Below are 17,719 nucleotides of genomic sequence, written 5' to 3'. Positions count from 1 at the left end.
GTCAGAGCGAGAGGGAGACACAGAATTCGAAACAGGCTCTAGGCTCTGAGCTAGCTGTCAGCACAGAGCCCGATGCGGGGCTCGAACCCACGAACCGTGAGATCATGACCTGAGCTGAAGTCGGACGCTCAATCGACTGAACCACCCAGGCGCCCCTGTATGCCTTTTTATTTAAACATATTAACATCTCTGAAATTGGGATACATCTTAAAATTGTTGGTATGTCAGTGGTACCTAAGATAATCGTATGCAATGATAAACAATAATGGGATTTTTGTCTCACTGAAGTCTGTTAATTAACAATAACATAGAAATTTAGGTAGCATAAGCATTCAAAAACTTCACTGTTAGCAGGCATTTATATCTAAGCTAAGACATCCAAGTAATGATTTTTACATCTAGAGAATACAAATATGGATTAATACTAAAGTAAGTGATGCATGGATTTTGATTGTCCAATTGTATTTCCCATGGTGAGTAGAACTTTATCATAATTTATGTAAGGCCATATGTGTGGAAGCCAATGTTTCTGTTCCCAGATCACCCTACCCACATGTGCAGATATGTTGAGAATAATTTAAAATCAGTAAGATCATTATACAGCATCTCTCTCTCTGTCTCTCTCTCTGTCTCTCTGTCTGTCTGTCTCTCTCTCTCTCTCTCACACACACACACACACACACACACACTACGTTAATTAGAAAATACTCATAGTATCTATCAAGTTATTTTTAGTGAGCTTCTCTATGCCACTTAGCAACAGGTGATACCATCCCCCTAGGCCACTTGGAAAACTGTTGACATTTCAGTTGTTTTGAAAGACCCCTCAATGTTTCTTAGACATTTTTTCTCATTATAAAAGCTAGCTAGCTAGATGATAGATAGAGAGAGAGATAGAGAGAAAGAGAAAGAAAGAAAGAAAGAAAGAAAGAAAGAAAGAAAGAAAGAAAGAAAGAAAGAAAGAAAGAAAGAAAGAAAGAAAGAAAGAAAGAAAGAAAAACACTTGGGAAATATAAATTGAATGTTGAAATTTCTTGTCCTTCTGGAATAGAGTCCATTTAAATTCACCACAGGAAGCACAATACCAAGGGCTGCACAATAGTGTATTTACTTATTATTACTGTATCCTTTCTGGGTTGTGCCTTCCACGTGCCTAGTTGGCAAAATCCCTTTTCAAATCTAAAGTCTTTCAAGAGGGTTATTTTTTCTTCAGTATATTTCCTTTCCTCGTTCCTGAAACCTATATGGATAAATCTGGCATTTGACAAACTGGAACAGTTGAGTGGCAAAGATTTCTTTGAGCTTTTAATAAGAATTTGAGGGAAAGAGACATAGATGCCTTTGTCTGTTTTCATTAACAACAACAACAAAACTGGGAATCAGATTATCACTTATCTAAATATAACGAACAGACAACTAGATACATTTAATCCAAATTTTAACTGCATTTTAAAAAAGATAAATGTTAGAAAAATTTCTAGGATCAGTCTTACACTTTTCAACAGCATGCAAGGAAAAAGCAGTGACTATTTTGCATCCTAGTCACAGCTCCTCTGCTCCCAAGAAAATAAACAAACGTACAGTTTTTGAAATTCCAGGAACTGGCTAGCCGAGTAAATTGTCTACAAGGCTGCTTTTATGACTGGTTGAAATGAAATTTTTTTCAGCATGCCATCTTAATCAGAGAGTATTGATAAGAGTTAAAACCTGCAAAAATCATGTTTCAGTTAATAACGAATGTTATTAATTAGGCATGCTGACTAGAGACGGGAGTTAAAACAGAATCTTAAAATGATTGCAAGGCATGGAGAGTAAATATAATCAATTGATTTATTTTCCTCATGTTTACTCTTTAATTTGTTAGCCCAGATAATGAGTCTTGGGCCTACATTAAAGTGAATATGATAGAAAGGAGAAATGTATTGGGAAAATCCAAGTTTGTGTGCATATGAATGTTTAACCAGTGTTTATCTATTCTAAGGAATGTTGTAAACCCCAAACACCAAGCTGTTGGAAACAATAGTTAACATCAACCACTGAAATAATACTGGGTTAAGACACAAGGTTCTTGATAAAAAAAATGATAAACATTTTGGAAATAATGCATAAACATTTACCTTTGTATCCTAAGTTAGACTAACATTGTGATACTTACCCAGATGCTAATTTCGTGTTTGAAGATGTGAGCACTGAAAACAATTGCTTCCACAGTTTATCCTGAGGCATTTGTTAAGTGGATAAGAATGCCGTATGCCATAATTGGCTTTCTTATAAATGAAAATATAAAAGCTGGTTCTTATATTGTGGCAAGAAAAGAAATAGTGTGTGTGTGTGGCGGGGGGGAGAGATAAAGCTCTAGAAGTCCCTGAGGTAGGCATTTTACCCTAGTCCTTCCCTGTGGATAAAGTTATAAAATGATGCTAACTTTAAATTAGTTTCTACCATGCTGCTCTTAGTTGTAGAATCACTTTCAACCTTATAAGGCTAAGGCAGGAAATATTAAACCTCTGCCTTGCACAAAAAATGTTCAACATACATTTATCAAATGTTGAATGACTAACAATCTGTGTTGAACCTTCAGTCCACAGTCATGGCAGAAACAACAATGAAGAACACAAAGTGAGTTAGGTCACTACTATATATCTCTATAAACATGATGGCCAAGTGACCTGCTCACGATTTTTCATCACTTCTCTAAAGTGCTTAAGGCATGTGCAGCAAACAGAACGTCCCAGCATATTAGATCACAATGTTTATCGTGACCCTTTGGTAATAGATACATCTGAGGCCAAATCCTGGCTCTGTGACTTTAGGGAAGTTACTTAACTACTCTGAGCCTCAGTTGCCTCAGCTAAAATTGGGAATGAAGCTACTATTCATTGGTTATTTTTGAGGCTGAAATGTCTGACATATTTGTCTTTATAATATATTTGTGCTTCATTTTTATTCTTCAGTAGTGTCTGTGAGAGAAAAAAAAATCTATACCTTTAGTAGGGGAGGAGAAAAGAATAGAATGTTCATCTAGAGGAAATGGAGGGTTTAAATATTACTTCTCTTAGTTGTTAGAAGAATATTGGAAGTGGAACACAGGTAGTGAGCTTGAAGTAATAATGAGTAAAATGCAGCAAGAGTTTGAATTGCTGGATAGTGAATCACTCTAGGGAGGGAGACTCAGTTCATGGGCCTCAGATGAATTAATGAAATATACTTTGGAGCTGCTATAAATATAGCAGGCACTATGGAAGGTTCAGGGAATACACAGTCCAACAGACAGGACCCAATAACCCTTGTCCTAGAAGAATTTCCAATCCAATGTGGAAGAAAGATTAATAACTGCATAAATGCATGAAAAGTATAATTAAATGCTAAGTTCTATCTGTGATGTTAATGTTCTTACAGTCTTTTTGGAACCCAGAATTGGTACACTTAATTCAACTTCAGGGAAGGGTAGGACACGAAAGAAAATGACAAGGACATGAGATGCAAAAATATTTCATATGACTTCATCCAGGTAAAATTTCACCTAAGATAGATTTTAAGCAGCCAGGAGGATTGCCTTTATTTTTTGAACAGTGTGGATCCACTGAAAGAAAATGTAATCAGAAGAGTGAAATGGTCAGATTTTCAGAATGTTTATTCAGAATTCAATGTGTAGGATCAAAGAGGGGGACTCAGTCAAGTAGAAGGCAGGTGTATGGACAAGGGGGTCCTTAGCAATGGCAGTTCACTTTATAAGAAAAGGCAAATATGAAGATTACTTAAGCAATGAAATTAGTGACAAGATTTAATAGCTAATATAATGAATAACATATAAATGCCTATTTACAGTTTGATTTAAAAATATCAATTTGTGAGGGTTCCTGGGTGGCTTAGTCAGTTAAGGGTCCAACTCTTGGTTTCAGCTCACGTTATGCCCTCATGGTTCATGAGTTTGAGCCCTGTGTCGGACTCTGTGCTGTCAGCATAGAGATCCTCTCTCTTGGGATCCTCTTTCTCTCTCTCTCTCCGCCCCTTCCCTGCTCACATTCTGTCTCTCAAACAAAAATCATATATATATAAATATACGTATGTGTGGGTGTACACACACACACACACACACACACACACACACACACAATGTGGTTTTGAAGCGCTTTCCAGAAAAAGATTTCTGAAACAACTGCCTGTGTTTTAAGTTCTCACTTACTACAAATATTAAGACAGAAAAAAAGAAGCAAGAAAGTTGGAGGATTAGACCCATACTCCCAAGGGACTCCCAAGGGCTGCTCAGTGCACATACAGAGTGTAATGACTAAGATAATGCCACCTTTATAATCTAATGCATACTCTAGACTCTAGCACAATGTCATTCTAAGTTATTATGACAGTTTGATATACTCATGAGACTCTAGTCATATCTCTGCTTTCTCTGTCACTTGTTCGTACATGCTGAATAAGACTCAGTAGCAATCTTTCTACTAAAATTCAGACCGTTTAATGGGGCACTTGGGTGGCTCAGTCAGTTAAACGTCTGACTCTTGATTTCAGCTCAGGTCATGATCTCATGGTTACAGGATCGAGTCTCATGCCGGGCTCTGCACTGATGGTATGGAGCCTGCTTAGGATTCTCTTTCTACCTCTCTCTCTACCCTTAACCCACTTGTGCTCTCTCTCAATAAATAAACAAACTTTAAAGATAAATAAATAAATGAAATTCAGAATCCTTAGGAATACAGCTATTTGTTATTAATGTTATTCTTCTAATATGTTTTCCTAATATATTTTTATATATTTTTAACTTAGTGCTTACTCTATTTAACCCTTAACAGCTTTCAGAGTATGAAATCAAACATCAAAAAGGTCACATTCATGACATTTCTCTATGACATACATATGACCTATGCAAATAAATTGCCCACTAGTTTCATGTGGCCAAATAGTCTTTGTTTTGTAATTTTACCTATCTATTTTCAGTAGGAAGAAAATTTCCCTCTTCTAGTCAAGAGGACATTTGGCTATCTCCAAGAAAAAAAAAAATAGAGAAGAGAGTCAAGGATTTTTTAATAGTACTTATCCCTGAAAATGGAATTTCTAGTCATGAGTAAGTAATCAGGAATGGGAAAGAAAAACATAGTGTTTCTTAGATGATTTCCATGCAGTGACATTTGTGTGATGTGAGAGAGTAAAACACAGAACGCTGAATTCCAGGGTTACATTAACAGCCATTATAATACACATAAAATATTTAAAGAGGTATTTTATCAAGCTTCTTTCGATCCCCTTTTTAACCAGTGGTGAGCTTAGAATTAGGCACTACTGAGGTTGATGGCTGAGGAAAAGGAAACTGCCAAAGAAGAGATAATCACTCAGTTCTGCAGAGATTTTAAGTGTATATTTGCTGCCCTGCTGACTTCTATATGGAAATGTAAGCTACACTTCTTTATATGGAACAAATAAGCCAGAATGTTTTATTGCATCTCCTGAAGTTTTTTATCATGTGCCTTTGACAACCCCTGTGCCAAGATGTACATTTCCTGAATTTATCATACATTTCTCTTTTTTTTTCTGAAGCTGTCTCTTCATTTTACTTTTTTATATGACACTTCATAAGAAACCACTATTCATGCATGGTTTTCTTATATCTCAAAATCAGATCATGAAAAGAGTTAGCTGGGTGCTAAGGGCATTTCATGGTTTGTTTTTATTTTTCACCCTAATACATCCCCTTTATGTCCTTGGATATCTGAAACAATGAATATTAACTTTCTCTTCACACTGTTTAGAAAAATAAGTCATGATGAAGCAGAAGAGGTTATGCTGAAGGTATGAGAACCAGGTATTACTCAATTTGAGAGGAAATGGTTTGTTACTTTACTGTCAGTTATAGACTTGAGGAAATGAAATTTCTTTGATTACTGAAACAAAATTGCCAGCAGCTAAAACTCCATCTCCATCTAACTTAAAGATAGGATTACTTGGATATTAAATTGGGCAAGAAACTTGATTACAAAGGCGCCTTTCACAGTTGTAATCTGGTTTATCAAAGTGTTAATATGAGATTTTTCCATAGGAGATCCCCATTTTGTACCACAATGAATAAAAATGCCTGCCAGACACAGACCCATTTTAAAAAGAGATTATTTAATTAGTTATTTTTACTTCCAGTGAGTGTGGGGAATCACTTAGTTTTCATTCATTACAAGAAGCTATAGTTTATATTTCCCCCAGGCAGAGATTTATGCGACAATTTGAATGCTCTGGTGACAGAAATATCTGATGATGGATATGATATTAACGATATGCCAAGTGACTTGGCATTTTGAATCATTTTTAGTAACTGCCCATGATTAATAATTGTGCTCATGTATGTATTTTAATTTTTATTAAAGGACACTTTGCATAGGAAATAGGAGTAGATATTTTACTCTTATTTCTTGAATACGACGTAAATGCATATAAAAACCTGGCTGTACCAGCAATATAGGTTAAAACCTTGGGTCTCCAGATAGTCACAGTGGAAGTCAGTCTCCCTCATCCATGACTTTTAACTCCCATTTTTGCTTTATAATAATAAAATAACAATAACAACAACATAAGGGCTACCATTCACTAAGGGCATACTGATTGCCATATAATTTACAATGTTCTTACCTTGTATTATTTTCAACTTATGGAACAAACCTAAGGTGGGTGGTATTTTTCTCCTTGTAATTCAATTAACTCACAATTTCCATACTTTGCTGTATATTGGTATCACCCATATTTGTAAAAAATACAGATATCAGGAACTACATTTTCTTTCATACCCTTAACCAAAATTCCCATGAAGAGCAGTCTTGATGAACTGCTATGATAGAACAATTTCCAAGACTCAGTAAGTCACTTCATGTATATCACGAGTCACCAGTATATTACACTTAATTGTTACCTTAATTATTTCCCAAGTAAATTACTTACATTTGTAAAATGTATAATCTTATGAAATTGTGTACATTTAAATCTATTAATATAAAACAAGTGTTTCTATCTCCTTTTCAATCTTTGTAGTTTTGGCTTAGCTGAGCAGATAACTTTTGAAAATATGAACGCACCAAATACGTATATTATCATAACCCCCTGACTGAGCAATTTATAGTTTACATAGTCATTTCTCTTTTCTGTAGTTAAAGACAATATGGGTAATTGAAGAATACTGTTCAGTTAATGAGATATTTTCTTACTAATGCAAGGTGATACATATATGTATATATGTATGTATAAGTATATGTATGAAAAAAGCATATATATTCTGATTCTATTCTTATGTAATTTAGCATCCTGTATATAAAGAATGTTATATCCTGTATAACAGTAGTTATATCCTGCTGTATACTAAAGACTATTAAATTATAAAATAACTGCTTTTAGTATTTTTGAAGCATGTAGCAAACAGGAGGGATTCTTCAGAAAAACAAGTGACTGTTTTCCTTATTTGTGCCAGCTTCTTAGAAATGATGGTAATTCTCTCATCCCTCTTTTGGGTTAATAACTTTGCATTATTTTATGTGTATTATTTGATGGCCCTTACCCGATCTCTAGATAATCCTATAAATATATAGCTAAGGTGGTGAGCTATCCAACATAATAAGGTGGAAGCTTCTAGAGAATGTAGTCTTTTATATCATTTCAAAATTATAAAAACAGTAAATTGTCTTTTAATTAAAAGCTGAACAAAAAGCATGAAACTCTAGTTTTCACTAATTTTTTTCAAAATTACAACTTCCTAATGGGCAGTCACAGGATTACTTGTAGTTTAAAACCTTATATTTGTCATATATTTTAATATAAGTTTATAGGAGCATATTTACTTAATCATTAGCTTTGAACTACATAATAATAATGTATTCTATTGGAACATACCAAAAAAAAAAGTAATTTATCCAATAATGGGCATTTTGTTGAACACAGCTAATATTCTATACTCATTTCAGTAGCTGAAGTTTTAAATTCAGATTTAAGATTTTTAAATACCTCTGCTTCTTTTAAGTGTATATATGCATTAGTAGGTACAGATACAAGTTTAGAAGTTGTTTTTTCTATGAATATTGCCAGCAAAAAATGAGCATTTAACCCGGACAATGCATAATATCGGGGTCTACTTTATTGTTACATATCATAAATTTGAAAAGAAACAAATATTAAATTCATTATGTTATAAAACAGAGCTAGTATGAATCTCTATTGAATAAGAGATAATGTATGAAAAGCTGCTTTAGTTTGTACAGGTTTGCCATAAAATTGTTAAATTCTCTTAGAATATTCTTTCTATAAAATTCATAAAGCGTCCTTTGTTTTAATAGCTTTACATTTGGTCTATTTAGAATTCTATGTTGAGTTTTCCCTTTCAGAATCACTGAAGCAATTCCAAATACTATATGCAAAGCCTTTGTGTTACTTTATCCTTTAGGAATGTTTAGTTAGAAAATGCATATATCAAGAGTTCATCTTCTGTCTTAGCTCTATACTGGAATGTTTAGTTTCCTTCCCCAATTTCCATACTTCTCTGACTATATGGGCATTATCTACTTATTTTCTGTATGAGAAACATTTCTTCATACTTTTAGGATTGAATACATAATGTAGAAATCTCTAGAAATCAAATAAACAAATCACCTACTATACACTTTCTAGCTTCTCTTCTGCTCTCTATCCTTTGTTCCACCTACTTCCCAAAGTGTTCTAGCATTAGAGGGAGCTCATTATGACATAACTTGCCATCTGCAGTGGCTTCCCATTTAAACTCTTGGATTTCTTTTGACCTCTGGAACACTAAGACTTCATATTTGACCTGAGATAGCATTCAGTGTGAAGAAAAGCATAACCACATTGCACGGGAAAAAAAAATGACTAGATAGCTAATAATTGGATTTTGGACTATGATTTATGTCTCAAATAAAAATCAGTGGTTGACATGCCAAGAATATTGCTGTATAACAAAACATCTGAGGCAGTGCCTTGTGGTATTTATCTTGATATGCATTCACCAACAAAATCTTAAAAGATGTAAATAACTTAAAAGCATGAGGAGATGTCCTCTGCATGGCAGTGTCTGAATTTTTACATTTGGTATTCAACTCAAGTTTCTTGAAGCAACAGAATCCTACCTTTAGCATTTTACCTTGGCATTTATACCCCTTTTTAGCTCTTTCCTGTGCAGATGTATGTTTTTTCAGAAGACAAGAATAGGTATACATCTGCAGGTTTTTGAATTGCAGGCTTTTGACTATACAGACAAATGTTTCAACAAACCATGCTGTTATCCTCGTAGTTGGTAGAAGATGGATTGTGCAGTTTAAGTGGGAGCCTAAGAACAAGTTACTGAAGTCTTGCCTGGCTGCAAAAGTGCATTCAGCACTTGGAAAGCCCATATGTTTTTCTCATTTGAAAGAATGCCTCTTAAGCAAACTAAAACACACTCTTCTACTTGCAGTGAAAACATTGTTTACTGTAGTAGGATGATAATCTTATTAGATTTTGTTGACTTTTGTGAACTACCTCAATACAAATTTTGACTTTGAGTATTTTTTTAATGTTTATTTTTGAGACAGAGAGACAGAGTGTGAGCCGGGGAGGGCCAGAGAGAGAGGGAGGGACAGAATCCGAAGCAGGCTCCAGGCTCTAGCTGTTAGCACAGAGCCCAACACAGGGCTCAAACCCACAAACTATGAGATCATGACCTGAGCTGAAGTCAGACACTCAATCCACTGAGCCACCCAGGTGCTCCGACCTTTGAGTATTAAAGCCCATAGGCCCTACTATTTAAATAACATCATCATTCTGCATCAATATTCTAAAAACATGAATTTCCTATTATAGTTTAGCTAATTCGTGGTTTTAATTTTTCCTCAATTCAAAACAATTAATTTAAGCTGATAATATATCATAATTGACTTGAGATAACATGGCGTGAAGAAAAGCATAACCACATTTTACAAGAAAATAGAGAGAGGGCTGATAAGTGAATTTGTAACCTTACGAATGCTGGTTTTTATTTCAAACATGATCTTTCCCCTACTTGCAAAAGGTTATTCTTATATATTTTCAAGTATCCCAGCATACCAAGAAACCCTTTCTGATTTTAAAACTCACCCAGTATGTTGAATCATCAGAGTGATAATATCTACATTCAGAAAATTAATTCAATTTCAAGAAGGGAGGAGAAGCACTTCCAAAAAGCAGTGATTTGTTTTAATTTACTTTTACCCATGATGACAGAGAGCTGGCAATTTGTATGGCACTGTGGTAAGTGCTTTGGAAACATAAATAATGCAAAAAGCATGGTTTCTACCTTTAAGATATATATTACCTAAGGGGAAAAAATGTGCACACATAGTTGTTGCTTATCATTTAACCTGGAAACTTCAGAGCTTTCCAACAAGGGAAATAATAGAATTCCGTTTCCATAGAATGGGGAAAATTCTTTAGTGGCCACATATCACAGAATCATCTTTAAGACTGTGATGCAGCGAAACAAACTTTTCTCTAAGGTGTACATACATTTTATGTGCCATCCAAATAAGCAAAACTAAGTTTTGAAAACTATTGGGGCGCCTGGGTGGCTTAGTCGGTTAAGCGTCCGACTTTCGCTTAGGTCATGATCTCGCGGTTCATGGGTTCGGGCCCCGCGTCGGGCTCTGTGCTGACTGCCAGCTCAGAGCCTGGAGCCTGTTTCAGTCTGTGACTCCCTCTCTCTCTGACCCTCCCCTGCTCACGCTGTCTCTCTCTCTCTCCTAGAAATAAATAAAACATTAAAAAAAATAAAAAAAAAAGAAAACTATTTTTATGATTTTGTAATTACTAGTTCTTCTAATCAGGGTTACTAAGGCCACATGTGAAGTTTATGCCCTGATACAAAGAAGAGATCTTTAGGTGTGGAGAGAAAGAAACATCACCAAATGGGATTTCCATTCTAAGTTCTTTTAACCAGTGCCTTGACCAGAAGCTCACACTCGATGTCAGGGAGAGGGTGCTCAAGGGAATTTGTGAATGATCGATTGGAGGGAAGGCTGTGTTGTGCGTACATTTCCACACTGTGCCTGGGTACCTCTCATTGTCTCCTACACCCAAACCAGTGCATCCAAGCCCTATCATCCCTGAGAGCAACCTTTCTAATACTTCTGTCTTCATTCCCTCTCTTGCCTTCTGACACCACTCCCCAACACCAGAAAAATGATAGCCTAAGAAAAATTAGAGTAAATGTGTGGGTGGTGACAAGTCTCACCAGAAAAAAAAAAAGTCCTCAGGGTTCCTTTTAATCCCCAGGCCACACAGCGTGAGCCATAATGGCCTTGACCTCTCCCTCACCAATTTAAAGGCTGGTCTTAAGACAGCTCTAAAATACAAGAAACGCTAGGAATAAAGGAAAGGCTATGGTCCAAAGGGCACAGAGGGAGGTTAATGCTTGAATCAGCATTAATTTCTGCAGTTTTGGAGGTCAACAGCAATCCATTCGCTGGGGCTTGTGTTCAGCACAATTATCGTGCTATGCTAAGCACAGCAGAGGACTCACACTCCTACGAGAAGATGAGATGCTCAGAGAAAGAGAGGACTAAAGATGTTTAAAAGAGATTTGTTTCTAACACGGCTTTAATTTGAAATCCTTTTCATTCTGAAGATGTCTGGATATTGAGATAGAGCAAATGAAAGCTGTGCATTCCTGTTACAGATTCAGCTGTGCATCTCTCTTATTTGAAAGGCTTAATCAGCACACTCAGGAACAAGATGTGAGACATCTTGAGGCACTGCTTACTTGTCAGCTGCAAGATCAATAAAATGCAGACACCATTCTTTGCCACACTCCAGAGAATGAGTTTGCAGAGTGAGAAGGACTTCACTTTGAAACCATTTTATTCACACTGACTTGGCAAAGGCAGAGAAGTTGCCCTGGAGAGGGCACCGGAGGCTTGGCCCTGGTTGGCCCAGCTGGTCTTGCTCAACCTGCCAGGTGACATTACTCACTTGCTCAGAGTTAGTCTGAACAGCCCAGCTCAGGTCAGAAGGCATTTGCAGGCCAATCAGGCAATTCAGGGAAAGCAGTTATTTTAACTGACCATGTAAATGAGGTCTAACTAAAAGCCTCTGGTAATCGATGGTAATTGGACTCATTAATTTAGGATTATTGTTAAACCTCACAAAAGCAAGCACAATACTAAAGATGCATAAACACAGATCTAGCAGCCAGCAAATACAGACTACCGTATTCTGCTACCATAATTGGCACCGATCAGATTGCCCCTGGGCCCACCTTAGGGATGATGGTGGCCAAGTTTTATAAATACTTGGTGGCTGCTGTGTGGCAACTGGTTGAAAGAAAAGTAACTCGCTTCACTGTCAGTCCATGTTTTTCATTAGTAAAGAAGTGTTCTTCTTCACTCAGCATACAAACAATTCCCAAAGGAGACCTCTGTATCTGTGTACTCTTAAGAGAATAGGTGAAATTATTTTTTAATTTAAAAATGAAATACACAAATAAAATGTTACAATATTTCCTGTCATTTTTGCAGTTTATCTTTTATGTTTATTTCAAAAAAATTTGCTCCCTCTGCATATATTTATTGTCTGATAAGATCAAGACTTACTGGGGCACCTACATGGCTCAGTTGGTTGAGTGACTTCAGATCAGATCATGATCTCACGGTTCTTGAGTTCCAGCCCTGCATCAAGGCTCTCTGCTGACAATGCAGAACCTGCTTCACATCCTCGGTCACTCTCTCTCCATCCGTTCCCCACTTGTGCTCTCTCTCTCTCACAAATAAACTTTTAAAAACATTAAAACCAAAAAAGATCAAAGCTTACTGCTGGATGCCACGAGGAATATAATCCCTATCTGCAAAGGGGCTCAATGTTTTGGGCGACAACAGATAAACACACAATACATGTGTACAAGTCTGGAGTAGGGAGGTTCTGGGTATGGCTTGAGCACTGAGGCAGATTTTCACTTTTCAATCCTGTCCCTGAAGCCTGACAGATGTGGGTATAGCTCTTTGGGGTCTGCATGGCAACAGCAGGTGGGACAAAAGCAGGTCTTCCCAAGTTCAATTCAGCAGCAAGAGTGATATTTGACAAAACTTTCAGGGAAGGATATGATTCAACAGTGTAATTTGTGAGACATGGGCAATCCCAACTAAAGGGGCACTGTCTGTGCTATCTGCATCTTTGAAGATAAAACATTTCTCTCTTCCAACAGACATTTCATCATTACTAGGTCTGCCCAACTTTACCTCCTAAATATTCTTTGAACCCTTCCTCTTTTTCATCCCTCTTTCAGATCTGCATCGTTTTGCACTTTTACAACTGTAGTAGCCTGCTATTCGGCCATAATTTTTCCCCCTCTTAAATCTGCCTTCTGAGGTATAGGAAATAAATGAAAATACGACCGTGGGTAGAATCCTTCAAAAAATCCCAGCAAGTTCTCTCAGCAAGCTCTTCAACAAAGTAGTATAGGGTCTCTCTATATCTTCACTTCATCTCTTGACCATCCCGCCCCAATCCATCCTGGTCTAGTGGTACTGAGCTGCCTCTGCTTTCCTAACCACACCACCCTTTTCCTGGGGATCCTTCCCTGAGCCCTGGTTTGCGATTACTTCTTTCTTTCTCCCATTGATTTCTGTGCATCCACCATCAAAGAGGCCATGATATTAAAAAGTTTTCTTTTTGTTTGTTTTTTGCTGTTTTTAATTTCTGTGTGTGTCTCTTCCAGGGGACTAAAAGCTCCTCAAGAAAACCAGTGCAGCAAACTTAGTGCAGTAGCCAGCTTGTGCTTCTCACTCACCCAGAGATCAGCTTTAGTGGCACCTGTCAGAAAGGCTGTCTCTCATGGCCCAACACGCCTCCTCTTGCCTCACCCATCTTTTTTTCTTAGCATTTCATGGTATTTTCTTGTTTATTCAGGCATTTGTTTACAGATTTTCTCCCCACTAGCATATGAACTCTTTGAGACCTGAGACCTTTTCTGCTTTGTTTATCCCTGTATTGCCACTGCCTAGAAAAGTCCCTAATACATAGCCTTTAATAAATATCCAGTTTTCAAAACCAGATTAAGTGAATGGAGGATTGATGGATGGATGGGCACATAGTAACAAGTCAGTAAATTAGTTGGAAGTGAATTATCCTATCCCTATTAGATAACCAAATTAAATGAATGATTGATGGATGGATGGGTACATAGAGGTCAATTAGTTGAAACTGAATCCGCCTATCCCTATTAGATAAACATTGTATAGGCCAATAATGTTAGTAGGTTAATTTTTTAACATCTATGGGGCATAGACCAACACAGAAACCTTGATATTTACTTCTGTGGCTCTCTGCCATGAACTCTCACTCATTGTTTAATTTTTTTTTAATGCTGATTTATTTTTGAGACAGATAGAGACAGAGCATGAGTGCGGAAGGGGCAGAAAGAGACAGGGAGACACAGAACTCTGTGTCAGAGCTGTCAGCACAGAGTCCAATGCGGGATTCAAACCCACGAAATATGAAATCATGACCTGAGCTAAAGTCAGATGCTTAACTGACTGAGCCACCCAGGTGCCCCATCCCATTGTTTTAAAGTATCCCAATTTAGGAGAACTCTGTCATATCCTCAGTGCCACTAGTGATATTCTACATGTTTCCTTCATGTTAATTGTCATGTCCTCATCTGGAATTGAAGTTCATCTGGAAGGGAAGTTTAACTTCTCTTCACACAGGTGTTCTCATTTATGAAGTAAGCATGTTAACCATTTTTCCTTGAAGTATGATTTTGCTGATGTGAGAAAAACATGTGAATGTTCTTTTTAAACTTCAGAATGCTCATCTAGTATTATGTTGTTCCTCAATTATTATTTCATATTTGTTCCCTATTTGTTGGTAGTGATGGCGAGATATAACTCCATTATCTTCTTTTGAGCACCTTCTTGTTCACTGCTTAAGGTCACTTAATCTTAGGTGTATAATCATTTGCATTCTGAATTGCAAGTCCTTCATTAGTTTTTGTAACAGCTGAATTTAATAGGACATTGGGGAAGTGGATAGCACAGGCAAAAGGAAATTGGATTTTGAACTTTTTATTATGGTGATATCCATTTGATTGTGATCCAAATGATTAGTGAAGAAGAGCTGCTGTTGTGACGACTTTCAGTGTGAAATAAAGTATACGCCCTGGAATTGCTTATGAGTTTACCGTGTAGAAAACCATAGCCCCCAATACCAACATTCATCACACATTGACTAAACCCAGTGTACATACTACCATGGGCACCTTAGGATGCAACACTGTGTAGGAACCAGTGCCTGTTCCAGAGGAGCTGAAAGTCCAGAGTCACCTCAATAGTATGCTCTAAAGAGAAACATGTGAGTGACCATACAGGACCCAGCTCATTCTTTTTAACAATTAATAGTTACAGAAGAAAAGCACTTCTCATGGTTGGTGAATTATGGTGTCATCATAACCCTAATTTTTACAACAAGAAAAACTGAGGACCACTAGATATTAAGGAAGTATGGTGATACTTCAAGGATATATGCTTCATTCAAGAACCCCATACATACTCATGATTCCCCTAGTGGGTTTTACTGATTGGCAACATAAGTATGCAAGTGAACATTATAAAAGTTTTTTTTTCTTAAAAGTGTGGAATTGAATACTGAGTAAATAAATACCAATAAATTTGCCATCAATGCAATGAGAAAGCTCATGTAAAAAATGTTCTGTAATATGTAAAGCCCTATAAAATATGACATGTCACTGTATATTTTTTGAGTTGTGCTTTGTTTGAATATATGTGTAGTGAGGGTGTAACTAAGATTGGGAGCCTTATGCCAGAGTAAGAAACGATATATTTATAGGTATATAGGTATAAATATATTTAATTGTCCATTGATATTTGACTTATCTGCTAATACAACAGTTTATGACCAATGTGTTTGCTGACATGGTAATTAATAAGTGGAGGTTGGTAGGTTAAGAGTACCAATGAAGTAGACTTACTGAATAGTGTGGTTTGAGGTCTAATCTCTCTCTTTTAAAATGGTTACAGATTTGGTGAGAATGTCCAATTCAACATACAGTTTTTAGAAGTACACAACTAAATGGTGTAGAGTTCCTTTAAAGGCTATCATGAAGCTTAATTAATACATTAAATTAAATTAAATTAAATTAATTATTAAATTAAATTAAAGCTGGCTCTCTCACTCTGCTGTTCTACTGACTGGCCTATGGTAAATGGTCTCCTTCCCTGCTGCATTTTCCCATCCAAACACTGCACAAATCAAAGACAAGGATGCTTGAGATTCCTTTCACGGCAATATTCTTAAAAAGCCAGCCTCCTGCAATTGTCTAAAATCAAAGTATCATCATGAAAGTCTCTTAGTGCTTTTATGAAGTCTGGAAAGATCTTGAAGTTTAAAACAGAAAGCAAAACAAAAGTCTAAAGCCCTAACATCTGAGGTTTTCAGGTTAATTTTTTTGGAATGTGAAAATCAGATTATTATCTCTCCCAATATTGCGATTCTAAAAATGAATGGCTTCTTAATTTAATGACTTCAAAATGATATAGTACATTTACCTGAAGGTATATGATTTATCAGTTGTTAATAAAAAAGGTGCAATTTTTGTTGTATTAATGTCATCTTTACTGATAAAGTCTGATTAAGATGATTACCTACCCACATATTTTCTTTCATTTTATAAGAAGTGTTCCAAGGTTTAAAAGCTGCTGGAGAAATGTTAGTCGGCAGACTGATTGAGCAGCCTATTCTCTGAATATGAAGTACAAAAGAGAAACATGTTTATGTTTAATGAAAAAATGGTTACCAATGAGAAACATCTTTTTAACTTTTTAAAATAAAGAAAATTAACTTTTATAATGCAGCTGCAAAATTATTTTCTTCATATTCAAAGTGTAAACATTTAATTACTGATAAGTGTTGGGCTTTAATAGCTATTAAAATCCAAAAGATGCTTGGTGATAATCATTGATCAAGTTGGCTTATATATATTGATAATTAATAATGTTAGTGTGCTCCTTTCATAGTTTCAGGAATTCTTTTTTATTGGATTTTTTTACATGTTTTATTTTTTTTCTGAGAGAGAGAGAGAGAGACAGCATGAGCAGGGGAGGGTCAGAGAGAGAGGGAGACACAGAATCTGAAACAGGCTCCAGGCTCTGAGCTAGCTGTCAGCACAGAGCCCGATGCGGGGCTCGAACCCATGAACCATGAGATCATGACCTGAGCTGAAGTCGGACGCTCAATCGACTGAACCACCCAGGCGCCCCTAGTTTCAGGAATTCTTATCAATCAGTATAGTATATATCATAATGATATTATCATATTTATTATACAAATTTAACTTGACAAATGCAAAATGTAACCAAAATAAAGAAAACGGTATTACTTTCCTTTTTTCATAATAGTACTTATTTTGAATTTTCACAACTTCATACATGTAGTTTGTGATGAAATTTATGAAATAAGAAATTCATATACGTATGAATATATACATATATATACTTTTCAGGTGGATTTGCCATTTGATATCCGAAAACATATTATTTCAATTATACTATGCCTTAATGTTAGAATTTAAAATTTTTATTAAGAAATTTTTCTTGTTTCCAAGTTACATATTTAAAGAAAAATAAAAATAAAATTAAAATGTTAGTACAAAAAACCCTACATGTATAGTTATGAAATTTGAATTTAAAATATTAGAAATATA

General features: G+C 36.0%; 1 protein-coding gene across 3 annotated transcripts in view; it reads left to right on the top strand.

Moving 5' to 3' along the window:
- The window catches only part of EDIL3 (EGF like and discoidin domains 3), a 408,087-nt gene that overhangs the window by 248,897 nt on the left and 141,471 nt on the right, over positions 1-17,719 (top strand). The window lies entirely within an intron of this gene.

Source organism: Crocuta crocuta, unplaced genomic scaffold, assembly GCF_008692635.1.
Source record: "Crocuta crocuta isolate KB4526 unplaced genomic scaffold, BGI_CrCroc_1.0 scaffold770, whole genome shotgun sequence".
Classification (NCBI taxonomy): Eukaryota; Metazoa; Chordata; class Mammalia; order Carnivora; family Hyaenidae; genus Crocuta; species Crocuta crocuta.
Note: the sequence above shows the minus strand (reverse complement) of the source record. Positions and strands in the feature narration are given on the sequence as shown.